This window comes from Bubalus kerabau, chromosome 13, assembly GCF_029407905.1.
Source record: "Bubalus kerabau isolate K-KA32 ecotype Philippines breed swamp buffalo chromosome 13, PCC_UOA_SB_1v2, whole genome shotgun sequence".
NCBI classification, from domain to species: Eukaryota; Metazoa; Chordata; class Mammalia; order Artiodactyla; family Bovidae; genus Bubalus; species Bubalus kerabau.
Window position 1 is genome coordinate 63,946,818 of NC_073636.1, and position 15,893 is coordinate 63,962,710.

Sequence of the window (15,893 nt, forward strand, 5' to 3'; positions counted from 1 at the left end):
CACTGTTCAGAAGGCAAAAGTATATCTCATCTTCATGCTTCACCTTTATTAGACCAACAGTGGTAGATCTTTAATAATCAGAAGGTAGGCAGTATAGTGACTCGGTGTGAAGGTTCTAAAGTTGGACTCCACCACTTATTAACTGTGTGACCTTGGGAAAGTTAACCTTTTTGCCAGTTTCTGTACAGTAGGGATTATAATAGTAAATACCTCATAGGAAGGACTGATGCTGAAGCTGAAACTCCAATACTTTGGCCACCTGATGTGAAGAACCAACTCTTTGGAAAAGACCCTGGTGCTGGGAAAGATTAAAGGTGGGAGAAGGGGCCGACAGAGGATGAGATGGTTGGATGGCATCACTGAGGCAATGGACATGAGTTTGAGTAGGCTCCGGGAGCGGGTGATGGACAGGGAAGCCTGGCGTGCTGCAGTCCATGGGATTGCAAAGAGCTGAGTTGAGCGACTGAACTGAACTCAACATAGGGCTGTTGTGGGAACAAGCTTGAAAAGCACTTAGCAGATTGCCTGGCAACTAGTAAATGCTCCGTGTTAGCTAGTGTTGCCAGTATATTTCCTCAGAAACATCTCCCTTTATACGCTAATCTTCAGGGATTCTTCTGGATGACGCAGAGTACTCCTAGCATTTCTTTGTTGAATTCATAACCATGCATTCAACTAATATTAAATGAGGACCTACTGTTTTAGGTTCTGGGGAATGAACAAAACAGACAAAATCCTTGTGGAGATCACACTGCAGTGAAAGGTAAGGGGGTGGGAGAGACAATAAATGTAATATTTCATGTTGTGATAACTGCTACAGAGAAGAATTCACTAAAAAAGGGTGTGAGGAAGTGCAGAGGAGTAGAGTGCTGCTATTTTAAATGTGGGTCATTTCCTCAGGTTTCCCTAAGGAAGTGACATTTGAGCAGCGACCTGAAGGAGAAGCCAGCCATGCCAGTGTCTGGGAAGAGAGCATTTGAGGCAGACACAAGAGCCAGTGCAAAGGCCCTAAGATTAGCAGTGTGTTTGGCATGGCCAGAGAACAGGATGGAGACCAGTGTGGCTGGAGTAGAGTGAGATGAGGTGAGAGGAATACAATAGGGGATGAGGTCTGAAGAGTAGGAGGGGGCAGATCACACAGAACTTTATAGGCCATGATCATAATCCTCAGTGCCAGCAGGATGCCAGGAGGGAAGATGATGTCACCAGCACAGAGAAGTTTTATAATTGAGGCCGTGAATAGAAAGGGGTGAGTGCTTCAACCTTCCTGGTGGGGGCTGGTCAGAGAGGACCTCTCAGAGGAGGTCATCCCTGAGTTGAGTGTTGAACAGGAGGCATCTGGGCAGAAAGGAAAGAGCAATTCAAGTAGAGAATGTGCTATATCAGAGAGAGCTAAGAGATTGTGGTCTACTCAAACAAACATGGTAAGGCTAATACACAGAGAGGCAAGTGAGGCACCAAGGGGTAGCCAGAAACAGAGCAGAGGAGATTGGCAGGGACTAGATTCATTAACTGGTTTTTGATTGACTCATTCATTCCCTCAAGTGTTTTTTGAACACTGGGTTTATGCACTAGATCTAGTGACACAGTGATATACACAACAGTCTAAGATTCCTGACCTCATGGAACTTACCTTCCAGTGCAGAACATGGGCAAAAACATGTAAACTGATCAATAAATGACAAGACTAAGAAATGCCGTGAAAGACATGAACAAGAGGCCTGGTTTGTCAAAATAGAGAACATCTTTAAGGTGACTGTTCAGGGAAGATCTTTCTGAGGTTTTTTCCCCAAACTTTTTTTTTTGGGGGTGGGGGCTGCGCTGGGTCTTAGTCACTGCATGGGGGGTCTTTTGGTGGCAGCATGTGGGACTTAGTTCCCTGACTTGGGATCAAACTCAGGTCCCTTGCATTGGGAGCACAGAGTCTTAGTCATTGGACCAACAGGGAACTCCCAGGAGGTGATATTTAAGCAGAGACTTGAGGCATAAGAAGAAACCAGAAGTTAGAAGGGGTGGGGGAAGAACACTCTTGGCCTTGGGCTCAGTCATCACCATCTCTCTAATTTGATTTCTCTTCCTTTTGAAGCAAGATACAGAGATCATTAAACAACACAAGTGTAGCTTTAACTGCTGGTCTGGCAGATTCAGGCAGGGTTCATTTCAAACTCTGCTCTGTGCTCAGGAATCCAGTCTCTTAGGCAGGTTCTGGGAGAAGTGATGTGAAAAATCAGTTCAGTTGCTCAGTTGTGTCCAGCTCTTTGCAACCCCACAGACTGCAGCACGCCAGGCTTCCCTGGCTTCCCAGGCTTCCATCACCAATTCCCAGAGCCTAATCAAACTCATATCCATCCCATCGGTGATGCCATCCAACCATCTCATCCTCTGTTGTCTCCTTCTCCTCCTGCCTTCAGTCTTTTCCAGCATGAGGGTCTTTTCCAATGAGTGGGTTCTTTGCATCAGGTGGCCAAAGTATTGGAACTTCAGCATCAGTCCTTCCAATGAATATTCAGGACTGATTTCCTTTAGGATGGACTGGTTAGATCTCCTTGCAGACCAAGAGACTCTCAAGGGTCTTCTCCAACACCACAGTTCAAAAGCATCAATTCTTCGGCGCTCAGCTTTCTTTATAGTCCAACTCTCACATCCATACATGATTACTGAAAAAACCATAGCTTTGACTAGACAGACCTTTGCTGGTAAAGTAATGTCCCTTTTAATATGCTGTCTAGGTTGGTCATAGTTTTTCTTTCAAAGAGCAAGTGTTTTTTAATTTCATGGCTGCAGTTACTGTCTGCAGTGATTTTGGAGCCCCCCAAAATAAAGTCTCTCACTGGGATGTGAAAAATACAATCACAGAATCATGAGTCGGACGATGCATGGAGAATCTTATCTTCCCAGCCTTCAGGGAAGTCTACAGCTGAAGGGCTTACGGTCCTCACGTGCTCTGGGAACCCACCCGGCTGCTCCGTGGAGGTTGCACCACTGATTTAGGTGAGTTTTTGACAGGAGAAATATTCATGAGGCAGGACAAACATCCAGATGGAGATCTACTTATAACATTTCCTGCACCTTGGAAAGGTTCACTCTAATTTAACATTTTTTTTTCAGGTGGAAGTGGCACCTCCTCCCGCCCCTCACGGCGGAGTCTCCGCCCAGTCACAACCAACAGCGTGGACCCTGGCCCTGTCCGCGCACCAGGCTCCCTTGAAAGTGAAAGGGCCTGGCGTTCCTTCCTACTTCGTCTCTTCCGCATTTTCCCGGCACCGCCCACTGGCAACTTGTTTGGACCCCTTCTCCAGGCTCCGCCCACCTCCAGTACTACTTTCCTCCTCTTGCCCCTCCTCCATCGCCCTCCTTCCGGCTCCTCCTCAAGTGGCCACCTTTGGGTTCCCTCCTCCCGGTTCGGCTTCCGGGCCCGCCTCCTTCTGTCCTGCTTCGATCTCTCCTCCCTTTTAGGCTTTTCTTCAGACCCCGCCTCCAACACCATGCCCTAAGGGCCCCTACTTCCCCAAGCTCGCCCAGTCCTCCCTCCCTCTTGACCCCTCCTCTGAGTAGGCCCCGCCCCGCCCACTCCTCCTCTTTTTCATGCTCGCCCTTCCCGGGTCTGCGAGGCCGCCGCTGCCTTCCATACTTGTCTCGCGCGCCTCTCTTCTCGACTTAGCACCCTCTCGGCCCCGCCCCGCCTTACGCGCCGTACTGGTGTAAGAGAGCGTCTCATCCCGCCCTAGCCCCGCCTCCTTAGGCTCCCACCTCAGGCCTTCCTCCCTGTTAGGCCCCGCCCCGACCTCTCCTTTCTTTTCTCCCCGCCGAAGCTCTGGATCTTTCCAAAGCTAGGTTGAGGGGGTGGGAAGAGCAGCTGCGTCTAGGGAGCCAGGCTGTTAGGGCGGGGCTGCGGACGCCGCGCGAGCGTCGCCGGGCTCTTCTCTGGAGACCGAGGCGAGGGCAAGGGGTGGCTGGGCCCAGGCCGGAGCGTCGAGCGGGGCCGAGCTGAGAGAAGCCCCTCCGGGCACCCCCGCCGCCGCGCGCCTCAGTGGTCCGGGCCAAGGGAAGGACTCGCGGCTGCTGGGCTCGCACCGCTGTCAGTGCGGCGGGGTGCGCGAGCAGCGCGGGCGCAGGGTGGGCTGAGCTGAGAGAAGCCGAGGGGGCGACGGGGGCGACTCCCGCGCGTGTACTCAGCTCTTCACGCTGCGGCCGGGGCCGCCTTCTTCCTCCCTCCCTCGCTCCCTCCCTTCCGCCCCCGAGTGCGGCGGCACCGCCTCCTTCCGCGCCGCGCGGCTTCCTCCAGACCTCTAAGCGCGGGTGAGTGGGGGCCGTGAGCCGGGGCGTCTCCTTCAAGGTTCGGGGAGGGGGTGCTCCTGGTTCCTTTTCGGTCATCCATCTCTTCGCGCGGGCCGCTGCCTATTTTTAGAAACTCTTTTTTCCGCCCTTCTGGGAGTCTGGGGAGCCGGAGTAACTCCCAGCCCCCTTTCCCCGCACCTTCCCCTCTACTCGGCCCCGCCGCCTTGGGTCGCTGGCCGGGCCAGCCCGCGCCCGCTCCAGCTCCCGCTCCCGGCCGCCCTGGCGTTCCCTGCCCGCCTCCTCTCCGCGGGCCGGGCCTGGGCCAGGAGTTGGCGGGGTGGGCCCGCGCCCGCTCGGAAGTTGGAGTCTTTTGTGCTCGCGCCCCGCCCCGCCCGCCGAGGGGAGGAGGGGGGAGTGGAGGCCGCGCCGGGGAGGCCTCGGGCGGGCCGGGCCCCGGCTCCGGCCCAGACCTGGGGCATTTTCCGACTCTCCCTCCCGGGCTGGGTCTGCGGGATCCCCGAGGCGCGCAAAACTGGACCCGCTTGGCTCCCTAAGGACCTGAGCGCCTCCTCGGCCCCCGCCTCTCCCGGTCCTGGGCTCCTGGCACACCTTGGGCTTCTTAGAGGAACAACAGCAGGCCCTCGAGCTGGGGCCGCGCGCCGCACTTAACCCAGCCTTTTCTCGGCCGAGCCTCAGTTTGCCTTTCAGTGAACCGGGAGAAAGAAAGTCTTCTTGCAGGGTATTTTGTGGATTCAGGGAGGAAACTGATGTGTGAGAGAGAAGTGTTTAATACCAACAGGTAACATTTAACGGACTTGACGCAGAACTTCGGCAGCCTGTTTCATAGAATGCTCAAGACGGCCTTCTGAGGTTACCCCCATTTACAAAAAGAGAAATCAGGGCTCCGAGAGGTTAAAGAATGTGTTCCAAATCTCAGTGTGTAGTCACCGAAGTGTAAAGCCGTAGTGCTGGTGTCTGTTATTTATTTCTTAGTGTGAGCTTGTGTAATCTCTTAGTGCAGAACGGATTTTGAGTCCCATCATTAGATGAGAGACCTATCTCCGTCCTCTCTGGTTCACGGGCCAGTGTCCATTATGGATGAAATTCCATCCTGGATCTGTGCGAGGTCGGAGGGAAAGGAAGTAATTACAGATTTCTTGCTAATATTGCCCCTTAGAAGTGGATGGATACAGAGGACTCCAGATTTCCAGCACACTTAAGTTCCCTGGGGTTTTTGGCTCAAGGAAGGCGTAGGTCATTTAAAGCAGTGAGGTCCATCTTTTGTTTGTTTATGGCATGTTCCTCCAAATCTTGTCTATTCTGTAGTGTTTAAAGGGAGGGGGAGCAGAAAGTGGCTTAGACTTTCCTGCTTTCAACTAGAGATTTATTTTCTTATTTTCAGATAAGGCCCAGAGGGGTAAAAGTGGACTAAAATTAACTTTGGCAAGTGTTCTAGTTTTCCAGTGTGTTTGATGCCTGGTGTGTAAAGATCAGGCAGGGGTGTTCCTAGGCCAGGTCTTGAGTCTACTGATACTTGCTGTAGTTCTCTGGAGTCTGGAGGATCCGTTTTCCAAGATTGTGGATTTAAGAGTAGTGGTACATAGGACTGCCAAGGGGTCCTCTCTAGTCTTAACTTTTTCCCTTGCCTTTTCCCTCTTTCCCCTTAACCTCGGAAAGGGGAAGTAAGTTGTCTAAATTCACAGACTGCTTTAGTGACAGAATCAGAACTAGGATTTCAGTCTTCTGACTCTGAATATTTTTATTTCTACCATAGTTTGCCACCTTTTGAAAGAACACTAAACTAGTTATTCAGGCCTTAAGACCCAGACTCCGGAGTGAATGAAGTCACCAGGAAGTTATTTAGTCCCAGCATTAAAAGGAAGCCAGGTTTTGTGCGCTGCAAAACAAATCATGCAATATTTGTCCTTTTGTGACTGGCAAAGCAGGCACTCTCATAAGTTACCACTTTTGTTGCATAGTACTTTGTTTACGTTTTATAGTTCTCTCTTGTAACCATTATCTGATTTCATTTCTCATCTAGTTCTGTGAGGTAGCTTGCAGTGTTTGGTTTATATTTCCTTTTTTACAGCTCTAATTGAGAATTGAAACATAGCAAGGTTTAGGGCACTTGCCTTAGATCACCAAATTAACAAGTGGAGAGGACAGGACGTCTCTCATGGGCATAGCATTTGATTTGCTGTGGCACCATTAACTTGGCTACTCATTGTAATTCTCTGAGCCTCAGTTTCTTTATCTGTAAACTCTCACAGGGTTGTGTGGGGCCTATGAGAAATGGCTCTGAAAGTGCGTTGTGGCAGTAGGCTAACACATATTAAGTACTTTCCATGTACCCGTCACTGGATTAAGGACTTTGTGTGGTGTATCTCCTTTAGTTCTCAAGAGCTACTGTGTGAATTAGGTACTATTATTAAACCCGTTTTGCAGAAGAAACAGTTTATATGACGTGCTCAGCGTCATGTAATTGATAACTGCAGACAATATAATTTTAAAGCTGGTATGCTTTTTTTTGTAAAGGTACACATAAGATAAAATTTTACCATTTTAACCACTTTTACATGTACAGTTCTGTGTCATGGCATATATTTACATTGTTGTGCAACTATCACCATTTGTGTCTAGAACTTTTTCATCTTCTTCAGCTGAAACTACATATAAACACTTATTTTCCATTCCTTTCTCCCTCCTAGCAACTATCAATTCTATTTTCTGTCTCTGTGAATTTGACTACTCTTGGTGCTTCATATAAATGGAATCATGCAATATTTGTCCTTTTGTGACTGGAAAGCAGGCACTCTTAGTGCCTCCCTTAAGCCCAGAGTGCTCTGTAAATGCAAAATGATGATTAGGCCTCATCTGCAGTAGGGTGTGGCATGCAGTTCCCCCACAAGGACCCAGGCCTGCTTATACCCCTTTGGTTAAGCTTCCCTACCCCTTTCCCCCAACTCTGCAGATTAAAGTTCCTTATCACTGAGGCCTTTTTTTGAAGATTTCTGCTTGCCCCTTCTGTGTCTTCTAAAGGGAACTCCTGCTCTTGAGATAGAACCCAGGGGACTTCCCAGCTTCTCCTTGTTTGCATCTTCCTTTCTGGCCATCCTGGGTTTGGGCGTATGGGGCTACAGTGATCAAGAATAGCAGTGCTATGACAGCAGCTCAGATCAGAACTGCTCGGGATGATTAAATGGATTACCTTTATGAAATGCTCCCTCTCCGTGCCCTCCTCTTTCCATAAAGGCACACAAGAGGGATTAGTTTTTGGGTTTCTAGGGTATTTACAGAGAAGACAGTGGCACCCCACTCCAGTACTTTTGCCTGGGAAATCCCATGGACAGAGGAGCCTGCTAGGCTGCAGTCCATGGGGTCGCTAGAGTTGGACACGACTGAGTGACTTCACTTTCACTTTTCACTTTGATGCATTGGAGAAGGAAATGGCAACCCACTCCCATGTTCTTGCCTGGAGAATCCCAGGGACGGGGAAGCCTGGTGGGCTGCCGTCTATGGTGTTGCACAGAGTTGGACACGACTGAAGCGACTTAGCAGCAGCAGCAGCAGAGGGTATTTATGGATCCTCGTTGCTTGCAGGTGGTTAAGATGGAATTAAATGCTGCATTTAGTTTTTCAAAATTCCCTTTGGTTTGACTGCTTCTGTGTCTTTGTGTGCTTTGGGGGGTGTGGTGGTAGCATGTGGTGTTTATGTTTGTGAAGTGTAGTTGGAATTTTGTCTTGAAGCCAACAGAGGGTTAGGTTGGGAGGTGTTCCAAAGATGGATAATAGGGCAACAAAAACAGATTTGATCATGTTGCACTTGCCTTAAAAATCTGATGGCCCAATATTGCTTACATATTAAAGCCCAAACCCCTGAGTATGATAATAAAGTCAGAAAGTACTGAATTGTTTATTGGAGAGAATCTTTTATAGTTAAGGGACTTAAAGTCATAGACCAGCTGGCCACCTGGCCAACATTTGAGTAGGCTACCTGTTGAGATTCTGTTTCATTGGGAACCTCATTATTGGAAAGTTTTCCATTTACAGAACAGTTATTAAGCATCTGCCACACATAGCACTAAGCTTGGGAATTTGGGTATCTCGGGGAAGACAGACAAAGAAACAGGCAGTGTGAGAAGTGTTGTGACGGGAACAAGCACTGTCAGAGAATGGAGGAAGGAAACTAACCCATCCGTGGATGGTAAGGGTGGGAGTTCCTTGTAGAAATTGTTTAAGCCTAGACTTCAGAGAAAAGACTAAGCCAGGAGGAGAAATCTGGGGAGCTGAGGAGGAGACAGGTAAGACTGTTTTCAGTTCAGTCACTCAGTCGTGTCAGACTCTTTGCAACCCCGTGGACTGTCGTATGCCAGGCTTCCCTGGCCATCATCAACTCCCCGAGCTTGCTCAGACTCATGTTCATTGAGTCGGGTGATGCCATCCAATCATCTCATCCTCTGTCATCCCCTACTCCTGCCTTCAGTCTTTCCCAACATCAGGGTCTTTTCTAATGAGTCAGTTCTTTGAATCAGGTGACTGAAGTATTGGAGCTTTAGCGTCAGTCCTTCCAATGAGTATTTAGGACTGATTTCCTTTAGGATTGACTGGTTTGATCTTCTTGTAGTCCTGCAACACCACAGTTCAAAAGCATCAGTTCTTTGGTGCTCAGCTTTCTTTATGGTCCAGCTCTCACATCTGTACATGACTATTGGAAAAACCGTAGCTTTGACTAGAGGGACCTTTGTCGGCAAAGGGATGTCTCTGTTTTTTAATATGCTGTCTAGGTTGGTCATAGCTTTTCTTCCAAGGAGCAAGTGTCTTTTAATTTCATGGCTGCAGTCACCATCAGCAGTGATTTTGGAGCCCAAGAAAATAAAATCTCTCACTGTTTCCATTGTTTCTCCATATATTTGCCATGATGTTGATGGGACTGGATGCCACGATCTTTGTTTTTTGAATGTTGAATTTTAAGCCAGTGTATCTTTTGGAGAGGTGTTTTCTTTCTTCCGTTCTCTTCCCTCCGTCTTCCCTTACCTCCCCTTTTTTCCTTAGGCAGTGGTAGGGGTGTAGAGGTGGAGATAGGATTTTCACATGAGTGACTGAAAACCTAGTTTTAATTCAATTTTAGCTTTATATAGAAAATGTACAACTGGAGGGAGGAAAATGGCAGCAGTAGTGTTAGCCTGCTGTCCTTACAACTGCCCCCTTGGTACTGTAAGGAAAGTTTCAGATCCATGGTGGGATATAGCTCACAGACTTGGAGGACGAGAAAGAAGGGGCAGTGGGGTACCTGGGAGTCTAGTCGTGGGCCTGAAGATGTTTGGTCTAGTCCTTGGCTACTCATTCAGTGCATGGGATTGGCCAAGCCCCTTTCCTTCTTATTGCTTCATAAAATAATCAGAGGGCTGAAGGGTGAGGCCTGGTGACAGAAAAAGGATTTGACGTTCTTTTAGTGGAGAGTAACTATCAAATAACCTGAGACAGGCATCTGCTCAAGTATTGTTAGTTATCTCTTTTGTTTCTGCAGCCCTTCCATTTTCCTCAGTCTTTCTGTCACTTCATAATGGCCTCCATGTGAATAAATGTGCTGTGCCTCCGGAGGAGGGGAGGAAGGATTCAGTATTATCCTTAGGTTCTAGTCTGCATCTCCAAGAAGCCATTCAAACTGTTTGCTTCTCCTGCTCTCTATGTTGGGGTAGGGGTCGGGAGTTTGTGGTTGAATATTCAGATTTTCTTAGGCTCAGACACATGTATTTGGAGTGTTCCACTGACTGAAGTGCAAATCTGACTATTCTCCCACCATGCCCAGTGCTGTTCCGCTGGGGGAGCAGGGATAGCATTCAGTGAGCTTTCGACACTTGCCAAACTCACGTTAACTGAGTATTACCTAATACTCCCTGGATCTTAGTCTTCCTGTCTATAAAACACAAGGGTTGGACTGGACAATCTTGGATCATACTTTTACCTCTCAACAGTCTGAATGTCTGGTTTTATGGGAGTAGCTTGAGAATTTATCTCTGAAAGGAGGAAGGGCTTTGTGAGAATATTGAGAGTATCTCACAGGGTTAAATTCTGGGTTCATAGATACTTTCAGTGTATAAACAGATGGATATTGCTTTTTAGAGTGGACAAATTGCTGAAAAATTGCTTGTGAGATGAATTTACCAAATTATCTACTGAATTCCACTATAAGCTTGGAGCTGTTGTCCCATGGGGCAAACTTGAATCCCGTGACTAAAAAGTTATATTCAAAAATGTAGCAAGCTGTTTAAAATCATAGAATAGAAGGAAAGTTGAAAAAACACTGTAAGATTCCCAAACACCACTAGGACTGGAAAAACACTGGACCAGAAATTTGCATTTCCTTAGAGCTTTGGCTTTATGAGATAAAGTCTGCTGAGGTTACCTGGCCCTTAAAATGCCATCTGTAGAGACTGAATAGTTCTTTTTATTTGTCAAGGTAAGAATCATTGCTTTATTCCAAGTAAGTATTTTCATTTGGAAGGTCAGATTTAGTGTTGTTGGCCAGGTTTTCATTCTAGAGGCATTTATCTGATATTTAGCTATCTCCTGTTTGTTTGTTTTATGAAGGATTTCACTAAGCCTAGTTAAAGGTAGTGTTTGCCTAGTGTCTGTTGATCTGTTTGTCTAGTTTTCCTTCACAATTCTTCATGCTAGTGAAAGCAAATGCAGTAGTAGATTTAAAAGAATTGTCTCCATAACTCATTATTTCTCTAGGTCTGCTCTACATCTGGGTTTCCTTTCTGGAAGGTATGATCATGCTGCACTGAGAAGTCAAATGTTGTTCTCTGCTTAACACAGACCATGTTAAAAGGCCTTGAGACTTTGTTCTTCCAGATAGCAGTAAGCTGGCTCTGAGAAATGGTGCTCTCAATATAATAATGATAGCTGTGCCTGAATCACTTGAACACAAGAATAACTTTTCTTCATACCTTAAAGGCTCATCCTAAATTGATTTTCATACCAATTAAAAATAACTTTACTAAAATTAGGGTCTTGGGTAGAGTTACCATGATAAATAGGTTACCTAGCTGCTGTAGCAAGGTTATGTCAGCTGCTTTCCATCCCTAAGTCCAACTATTTGTTCCAGGAATTTGGAGTACCAACTATGAGTTCTCCTTATGGAGAACATACAAACCAAACAGGACATGATTGCTGCCTTCAAATTACATTCAGATAAATACAACAGGTCCTAGCTTATACTTACCTCTGCTACCTTGGCCTGGATATTTTGGTTGAGGGTTCAAACTGAAAATAGCAGAATTGATGGATGTAGCATTAGGCCAGGAGGCCGATTTTGAATATCTCACTTTGAGTGTTTGAATTTGTTTTTGACCTTCCCTCCCTCTCTTCCTTTCTGCCTGTTAGCTAGATTTTCTCCTCTGTTGCTGAGGTGTCTATCAGCCATTGTGTAAAGTCAAGAACCTTAGGGTAAGAGGCGAAATTGTCCTCCAGGCTTGGGGGTGCAGATGCCTGCCTAGTGCTTGCCCTGTTCTCACATCAGTTCTTTGACTGGTTTCCATAGTTGATAATGTCTAGCTTCTTATTTGAGGGCTTCCCTTGTAGCTCAGTTGGTAAAGAATCTGCCTGCAGTGCAGGAGATCCGGGTTCGATCCCTGGGTTGGGAAGATCCCCTGGAGAGGGAAATGGCAACCCACTCCAGTATCCTTGCCTGGAAAATCTCATGGACAGAGGAGCCTGGTGGGCTGCAGTCCATGGGGTCACAAAAAGTCGGGCATGACTGGATGAAGAAAATTAAGTTTCAGACTTAATTTTAAGTTTTATATGCAGTTTTAAAATAAGATAGCTCTCTGTTTTGCTTTCGCGTAGAATTGAGGTCTGGTTTCCGGCATTAGTTGTTTTTTGTGTTGATTTTGGCTGCATCATGCAGCTTGTGGGATCTTAGTTCCCTAACCAGGTATTGAACCCAGGCCTTCAGCAGTGACAGTGCAGAGTCCCCACCACCAGACTGTCAGGGAATTCCCATTTGATCGATGTTTGACTTGTTAATTACGACTAATTGGTGGTTTTTGAAACCCATTGCTACTGCCTCTGCCAGCCTTCTTTGAACACTTAGCAGCATGGAACCCTACGAAATGGAGGAAATGTTGAGCTTACCCTGTCTTGAAGGGCTCTTCCTCGTCTCTTGTCCCTTCCCTCAAAAAAGAAATGTTATTTGGGATGCTGTGTTTTGTTCATGATTTCTTCCAACAATTTAGCATTGTCCGTGAGGTCTGGAAGAAAAGGAAATATGCCTGTGTTCAGTCTCACAGTTTGGGGACAGTATTGAAATCAATCGGCCAAACTGTATGGCGCTCACTGAGTGCCTCCCTTGGTGCTGTGAGGGATGTAAATGTGTAAAACAGTCTCTTGTCTTCAGGGAACCTGTGGTCTCTGGGGAGATAAGGTAATCATGAAGTTGTAGCTGATAAGACAGTTTGGTTTAGAAGACTAAGATCTTTTGTTTCCTGGAACTAATTTGGTCGTAAAAACTGGAATAAGTCATTGTCTCCTCTGTGGAACTTCATTTTCTCATCTATTGTTGTTCAGTCGCCAAGTCGTGTCCAACTCTTTGTGACCCCATAGACTGCTTCATGCCAGGCTTCCCTGTCCTTCACTGTCTCCTGGAGCTTGCTCAAACTCACATCCATTGAGTTGGTGATGCTGTCCAACCATCTCATTCTCTGTTGCCCCCTTCTCTTCCTGCCCTCAATCTTTCAGTATCAAGGTCTTTTCCAATGAGTCAGCTCTTTGCATCAGGTGGCTAAAGTATTCAGCATCAATTGATGAATATTTAGGGTTGATTTCTTTTAGGATTAACTGCTTTGATCTTTTTGCTGTCTGAGGGACTCCCAAGAGCCTTTTCTAGCACCACAATTCAGAAGCATCTATAAAACAGGGTTAATAATCTATATCTTGCTTTCCTCACAATGTATTGTGAGGAGCAGGTTAGATGTTACTAAAACTACATTATAAAACCAGATAATACAGTTTATATATGAAGAACCCAACTTGTTTGTCGGAGTTAATAGGTAAATAGCAGAGTTTTCTATAGAAGAGGAGATCTCTTTGGGCTGGAGTGACCAGGAAGAGTGGTCTGGATCAGCCTTGGGTTGGGAGAAAGAATGCTGGAAGCATTTTAGACAGAGGCAGTGATGGAGCAAAGGACTGTGGGCAGAACTGTTAAGGGGAAACAGTGAGTGTTTTCCAACCACATAACTCAAGTCCATAGAGTTCAGCTTTAGTGGTTATTGACAGTTTTCAGAGGCACACCAGATCACACTCATCAGTTGTGCATGAGAAAATTCCTTTTGTTCCATATCCTTGTCAACACTTAGCATTATCTGTCTTTTTCATTTTTTGTTATTCTGGTTGGTGTGTAGTTACACAAGTAACTTGTAAGAACCACAGTATGAACTCTTAGCAGTACCGTAAAGGGGTAAAGTGATAGGGAAGTTCAGAGGAGGGAGGGATTGCTTCATTTGTGGTGCCTAGGGAACATTTTTGGAGAAGCGAGCATTTATACTGGGCCTTGTAGGACAAAGATAGTGACCGTGTATTATCCAGGACCATCTTAAGTTCTAATATTCCTTCTGGTTGTGCTTATAATATGAAACATCAGTGTTTCTGTGTTTGGACCAGATCTCCCAGATTACCCAGAAGGAGCACCCAGATACCTTTTCTTACGCGGTACTTCTCTCCTTTTCCCCTTTGTTTCCAGAAAGTATGGTCACAGGTGAATTAGGCTCTGGAGATGGAGAGGGGATACTGTATGCAATGGGAGCGACTTGAGCAGAAATGGAGATGTGTGACTACTCATAGATCAAGTGGCATCCATATTCCTGCTGTTGATCAGAGTGGGGAGGACATGTCCCATAATTTGGAGTGGGTGATACCCTCTCATAGTCTCCTAGAGCAGGTAGAAAAAGTAATAATATTCCTAAGCCAATTTGTACTTAAATTGATAGAAGGATTAGAATGAGCTCTTTGTCTATAATTTTATCGTTTCAAGGAAGCAGTTAATCCAGCAAACAGTCATACTTGAAGTATGTTGAAAAAGAGTTTGTCTTCTCTTAAAATATAGGGGGTAGGAAGGAGAGTGCGAAGACCTAAAGAGCTAGTCTCTCAGCACTCATCTGTTACTTGTATATTTGCTCAGGGAAAAATTGCCATTTCTTTGTCAGCTCTTATCCTGCATGGTGCACCTTAGCTGGGTGTTATTTTCTAAGGTTTTACCAAATCACTTTGAAGGCTGGTGTGAACATTGATCATGTCCTAGAGCCTTTATTCTTTGTTCTGTCAGCAGATATTAGGAAATGTATCATAAAATACCTGGTTTTGGTGAACAAGGTGGCCCTGCCTGCTTCCAGAGAAGCATGTTAAACATTAGTCAGCTCCTGATCCTGTATTAGGTTCTCTGGTATTTGTCAGGAGACACCGGGGATGTTAGAGTTGCCAGTGGGTCATTGACCTGGTCTATCAAGGAGATGTGTCAAATACTTGATTAAAAATCTGGCCTGGGTTCTAGACCTAACTCTGCCATTTATATTAACAACAGCTGCCATGATTTGGGTGCCCATTGTATTGAGACACCATATTAGTACCTTGTGTTCATACTAATAGAACTGATACTTACTGAAGGTTACTGTGTGCTGGGCCCTTTGTGTGTGTGTTACCTAGCTAATATAAATTTATATATAACTTTAGAGAATTCATGTATATAATATATTTACATATAAGATTTTAATATATTGTATATAATTTTTAGCTATAATATGTCTAAATATAAAAAAATCATTCTCATCTCAACTCTAGAAGTAGGTACTATTGTTCCTCATCATATAGATAAGAAACTGAGACATCAGTAGGTTAAGAAATAAGCCCCACAGCCACAGTGCTACTAAATGGAGTTGCCAGGATTTAAACCTAACCGAATCTTCTTCATTTTTAAATATGGAAAATTTCAAACATATGCAAAGTAGACAGAGTAGGTTAATGAAGCATGTTGTACCCATCATTCAGCTTCAGGAGTTATCTATTCATGGTCAGTATTATTTCATTTATGCCTTTATCTCTTTTCCTTATCCTGTGCTTTGAAATTTTACCATCATCATATTTTGTCCTTAAGTATTTCACAATGTATTCCTTTTTAAAAAAATTTTGAACTTTTTTTTATTGTGGTAAAAAATACATACAATATAAAAGTTACCACTTTAGCCATACAGTGCAGTGGCATTCTGTATGTTCATACCATTGTGTAGCCATCACCACTCCAGATACTTAAAAGTTCACTTTCCCCCCTTTATTTTATTCATATATCTTTGGCTGTACTGGGTGTTTATTACTGCACAGGCTTTTCTCTAGTTGCAAAGAGCGGGGGCTACTTTTTCCAGTTGCAGCACACGGGCTTCTCATTGTGGTGGCTTCTCTTGTTGCAGGGCATGGACTCTAGGGCACAGGCTCAATACTTGAGATGCATGGACTTAGTTGCCCTGCAGCATGTGGGATCTTCCCTAATCAGGGATCGAACTCATATCTCCTGCATGGCAGGTGTATTCTCTACCACTGAGCCACCTGGGAAGCCCTCCCCACTT

The 15,893-nt window shown here is 45.7% G+C and overlaps 1 protein-coding gene across 2 annotated transcripts in view; it reads left to right on the forward strand.

Annotated features, from left to right (window-relative positions):
• The first annotated feature begins 4,163 nt into the window (after nt 1-4,163).
• The window catches only part of RALY (RALY heterogeneous nuclear ribonucleoprotein), an 89,801-nt gene continuing 78,071 nt past the window's right edge, over nt 4,164-15,893 (forward strand). For both annotated transcript variants that reach the window (XM_055544800.1, XM_055544802.1), the window contains exon 1: nt 4,164-4,299. The gene's annotated coding sequence lies outside the window, so the exon portion shown is untranslated. The remainder of the gene's footprint in view (nt 4,300-15,893) is intronic.